The sequence below is a fragment of the Dermacentor silvarum genome, chromosome 10, assembly GCF_013339745.2.
Source record: "Dermacentor silvarum isolate Dsil-2018 chromosome 10, BIME_Dsil_1.4, whole genome shotgun sequence".
NCBI classification, from domain to species: domain Eukaryota; kingdom Metazoa; phylum Arthropoda; class Arachnida; order Ixodida; family Ixodidae; genus Dermacentor; species Dermacentor silvarum.
The window spans coordinates 137384565-137390198 of record NC_051163.1 but is presented as its reverse complement, the minus strand read 5'-3'; the positions used below and the strand labels follow the sequence as shown (position 1 = coordinate 137390198).

General features: G+C 43.4%; 1 non-coding gene across 1 annotated transcript; it reads left to right on the top strand.

Moving 5' to 3' along the window:
* The first annotated feature begins 598 nt into the window (after positions 1–598).
* Trnai-uau (transfer RNA isoleucine (anticodon UAU)) lies at positions 599–670 on the top strand. Its single transcript has one exon. It is a non-coding gene; the product is annotated as a tRNA-Ile (tRNA).
* Positions 671–5634: the final 4964 nt, after the last annotated feature.

Below are 5634 nucleotides of genomic sequence, written 5' to 3'. Positions count from 1 at the left end.
TGATCGCCGGGGGGACGCTGCGCGTGTTCAGCCATCTTGGCCATCTCTGCCAACAGTCCCTGTTTATAAATCATGTCCTGCTTTTATCGATTTGACACCCCGTCACAATATTGTTACGGGGAGATTCTATATACAATGGATATATTTATTAGGCAAGGCGCACAACGCTACAGCAATGGTTAAGGTGAGCGCGTGCACACCCCTGGAGGGAAGTTCACCTCCCGGTGTCGGCAGTCATAGAGATATTTTTGATTGACCTCTGAAGCTGATAAGCGATCGCGGGCAACCTGGCGGGCGATGTCAGCACGGGCAAGAGCGCGTGATGCTGCTGCACCGGGACGGTGCTTCTTCCGCCAGCGGATAATGTCACGAGCAGCGATCCTGTGGTCGGTGCTTGGACGACGACGGTGTGGCTATCTGGTGTGCACGCGCTCATACATTGCCATCACCCAAAAAAATCACATGCTCGTGACGCCTGCGGCAGAAAGGATGTTCACATCCGCCCCTAGGTTTTTGGGTGGTGGCGCTAGCTAACACTCCCAGGGTTAGTCCTAGTTGTAAAAACATAAATACCCCAGAAAGTGGATGGGAAAACAGTTCCGCGGTAGCTCAATGGTGAGAGCATCGCACGTATAATGCGAAGACGTGGGTTCGTTCCCCACCTGCGGACAGTTGTTTTTTCATTCATTGTAATTTACATTAATTTATCATTTCTTTAATTTAATTATAGTAAGTACAAGTCATTTCCCCTATGTTGTCCTTGGTGTCATTGTTTGTTGGCTTCTTATGATATATATATATACAGGGTGTCCCAGCTATCACGCAGCACGATTAAAAAAAAAGAATGGCGTTACGCGGCGCAAACCTAGTGCGTATTGTTTCCAGTACAGTGGAGGAGCCGCCAGTAATTTTTTTGTTACTGAGACTTAATTAATTAATTGTAATTAAATATCTAACTCGAGAAGTACTGTCCTAATTATCAAAATGTCAATGAGAAGGTTTTAGAGCAACATGAAAAACTCCCGATACAACTTTATGTTGCTCAATACCTGCTACATAAATGTGTTTTTCCGAGTGTCAAAGAAGCCCGCGAATACACGCAGAATTGCCGCACGACTGGCCGCTCGAGGCACTTTGCGTGTATTCGCGGGCTTCTTTCATGCTGGGAAAAACATTTATGTAGCACGTATTAAGCAACGGAAAGCTTTATCGGGAGTTTTTCATGTTGCTCTAAAACCTTCTCATTGACATTTTGATAATTAGGACAGTACTTCTCGAGTTAGATAATTAATTACAATTAATTAATGAAATCTCAGTAACAAAAAAAATTACTGGCGGCTACTCCACTGTACTGGAAACAATACGCACTAGGTTTGCTTCGCGTAACGCCATTCCTATTTTTTTAATCGTGCTGCGTGATAACTGGCACACCCTGTATATATATATATATATATATATATATATATATATATATATAGTATAAGAAGCCAACAAACAATGACACCAAGGACAGCATAGGGGAAATGACTTGTACTTACTATAATTAAATTAATGATACATAAACGTAACTGCTTTCGTGTTTAAGCAACAAAAATTTTGATTAATTCCCAGTCCGATAATCTTTTTCCACATGAGTCTGTTCGGAAACCCCAAGCCACATGGTGTGAATTAAAGTCTCGCGCTATCACAATTTCTTTCCTACAAGATTTGACAACGGTATTAAGGTATCGAATATCTTGAACACCTGCGGGAAAATATGTATTAACTAAAGAAAACGGAGAACAACCAGGAATAGTTACATCTATTGCTAGTATCTCGCACTCCGTAGACATATACTGATATGATATTGTTGCTTTGTGGCATATTTTATTTGTTATCAGGAAAGCGAGTCCTCCGCCTCTCGATGGACGGTCCAATCAAAATAAACGATAGTTTCTTATGTGGAAATCTTGGCCATTTGATAGCCAAGTCTCCTGCAAAAGAATAATGTCGGGAGAAAATTGAGAACAAAAATATACTAAATCTGTGGCTGCAGAAATAATGGAACGGCAGTTCCACTGTAATACCTTTAAAACACCTATGATGAATTAATGCCTACTGTAGAAATCACTTGCTCTAAGATACTGTCTTTTAAAAAATCTTTCTTCGAAAGACTGTCTTTACCGTGTTTAGCAGGTTTTGATTTATGGATAGAACTTGAAGAATTGGGGTTAGCATCGGATTTTGAAATATTATCTTTAACATTTTTTTTGGTTTCGGAGTGCGGGACAGAGGTGGATGAATTATCATTAGCTGATCTTGTGCGTTTAAGCGTCGGAAGATCCATTTCTACGTCCTGGTTGTTTTCCGACACTGATCCAGAGAAGCATCCATTGTCGGTCTGCTGAGTTGAAGTTGATGGTCTTGTATTTTTAGTGCTTTCTGCAATGACTGGCGAGGGATCTATTAGTTTCCCAGCGTTCGATGTAATGGGATTTGTAGGAATCTGTGAGCTAGTGTTAGGGCTCGCTACAGAACTGAAAAGCTGAATCATTTCTGATGTCATCACATGAGCTAGAGTCTCCGATAGGTTTGATGTTAGTCGTTCCATAGTTTTTGACAGTGCTTTTTCGACAGCTATCGCAATAGCATCGGAAAGGGTTGAGTCTGCAACCATTTGTTGACGGGCTGTCACTCCTGCATATCCCTTAGATCTTCCCTGGACCTCAGCAACAGCATCACGGCGTGAGCAACGTCTCCTTTCAATTACTTCCAGAATTTGAAGTTCCTGTGTTCTCGCAGGACAGTTCGAGTAGTTAGCGTGGTGACCACCACTACAGAGACAGCATTTCTCTTCTTCGGATGAGCAGTCAGTAAAATTGTGGTTGTCACCGCAATTACGGCAGCGTGGAGAAGATATGCAGCCCCTCACGTTGTGACCGAATCGCCAACAGTTGGCGCATTGTAGAATACGTGGAGCCAGAGCTTCAACCTTATAAATTAGGGGCCAGACCTTGATTTCTGTTGGACGCATCGTCCCAGCACATGTAACTATCACTGACTCAGTCGGAGTCTTATTATTGTCAATTACTCGGCTACACCGGTAAACAGAGATGACACCAGCCACCGAAAACATCTCTAAAATTTATTCAGGTGTCAAACTGACGTCTACACCTCGAACAATGCCTCTAGAGCATGCAAGATGCGGTGGGACAAAACATCTCACCGGATGTGAAGCGAATGTTGAGCAATTCAGCAGTTCCTTGGCACAGTTGTGATCTGGCGAGCAACATAATATACCTCCCCTGCCGAACTGGCGGACCTCAGTGATCTGTCGGAAGTGAGTTGACGCCTTCTGCAATTCCACCTGAATCGTTTTCGGGTTCTTCATATTGATTATGCCCCCGTCGGTAGGCACCATGGCCACGGGAACGTTGCCGGTTCCACTGCGGAGAAAAAACTCAAGCGGTAGCTCCTGGGGAGCTACCGATGCTGACCACGGGGAAGCCCCGAGGCCAGGTGATGAGACAGACATCAAGTAGGGCTGACTAACTCAAAAACACGTAATAATTATATTAACACGTAGAGAAAAATAGTAACGTAAAATAACAATGTGAACAAAGAAAATACCACCCGATACTTGAGCCAAGCCCCCAAAGCAGGAGGTGCTACTATAAACAGCGATCGAACGCAGGGGGACCGAGGCGAAGACCCGTACAGCAGCTTAGGGCGAGACGGGACCCGATCCTTCGATCTTCTTCTGTCAGCTCAGCTGTCGCTCAGCTGCAGCAGCGCCACTATTGCTCTCTTCGTCTTTACTATTGCCCCACGAGAAAAAAAAATACAAATAGCCATCTTGACGACTCAGGCTAACGTGCACGCCGCTGGAACTCGACCAAGTAAGTACTTTGCCGGTGATCGTAGGCGTAGCAAGAGAGGGGGCTGGCTGGCGGGAGCGGACAATACCAGGAATCTGGGACATCGCCGAACAGCGCCTCTAGCGGCCGCCTCTGAAAACATGCGCATTTTCTATGGGAGAGCGTCGTTTTTTCCAAATAACTAATCATAGAAGCCATCTTTCAAAATATTACCGTGGAAATAGGCTCTAGGAGCTTAGCCCGACATCTCATGCAAGCGGTACCATTACTTACGACGAAAAACCCGTTCCAAATTGCGGGCAAAGTTCGAAGCATGGGAGTCTATGGAAAAGGCCAAATTTTGGAGGCTTTTTTGGCCAGTAAAAAGCAATTTGCGATGAGCCTATTGCATCGATCGACGTATTACCGGGAATTTATCAACTTCAATGACTCAGCGTTCAGCTAGTGGCAGCAGCAGCTCTTGAAATGGCGAAAAAGTCGTTCCAAAATCGCAGTTTTCATAACAAAGTCGTAGAATTTATTGTGGCACGTATATAAACCTAGTTTTTGCCTCCAGCAGCACGTCGAACCGATAGCCGAGCGTTCTGCGTGACCACAGATTAGGATCACTGATACCACGATTGTGAGTTTGCAGGTTCGAAGCCATCGGCGCCGCTATTTTTTTATCCCTTTGTCGCTGCTTAGTTTGGCGGTTTCCCGCCAGATGGCGTATTCCCAAATGCACGTCATTTAGTTACGGTTCTTGTTTCGTTTCTTTCTATTGTACCAATGTCTTCCTAAAAAAATTGCTGGCTGGTTTCGTGAACATGCGAACGTGCTTCCAAACTTCTTTTGCACTTTAGGCGTAATGTATTTGAGACAACAAACCCAAGTTACGTGTTTTGAAAGTTCATTTCTTTCTTAAGGCAAACATTTATGAAGACAATACTAAGAAATATTTTTGCGTCTTCAGTTATGTCATGGAAAAGGCGTGTTTGTGCGATTCTTGTGCAGCTTGAAACGCACCACAAAAATAAATATTGTCCAGTGTGTGCAATTAAAAGACGCAGAAGTAGAAAACTTGGCTGCAGCCCCAGACGTAGTATTCTTACAAAGGAATACAGAAGCTATTTGACTGAGTATATTTGCATTATATCAAAGCAGAATTCTTGCGTACCGGATCTTTGGTGCAAATGAACACTGTCCGAATTATTTCACAAGCTTTTTTGCTTAGTACAAACCGATACCTCGAAACATAAACATTCTATCCTCAATATCTCCGGAGGGCACGTGTCTTATCATTTGAGCCATTCCCATATACCTTCACGAAATTGCAGAAATACTAAAGGCTTTCATATCCTTTTACCACGACGTACGCAGAGGAGTATTGGAAATTATGCGAAAAGACACCGGGACGTGTTAATCTAGTTTGTCATGTAAAAATAGAGAACAATTCCAATCACAGACCACACCATTTTGGAGTTATGTCCACAAAGTATTGCAAGAAGATATTGTTTTCGGCTAGAATCACCAAAGTTGCTATGTCATTCTGCTGTTCTGTTCTTAACTAACTCTATTGCTGAATCAGATCGCAGCACCATGATATAATTACTGCTAGAATTCTTCAGTAAATCTATAAGAATATTCTCCTACCCTAAATTTAACGTGTTTGAACAATTGAAGAAACATGAGAAAGGACCGTGGGGGCTTGCAGAAATGTTCCCTTATTAGAATCGTTTATGACCCATATCGGTACGGTGGTATTGTCATGATCACTCCAGCGTCCACGGACACCATT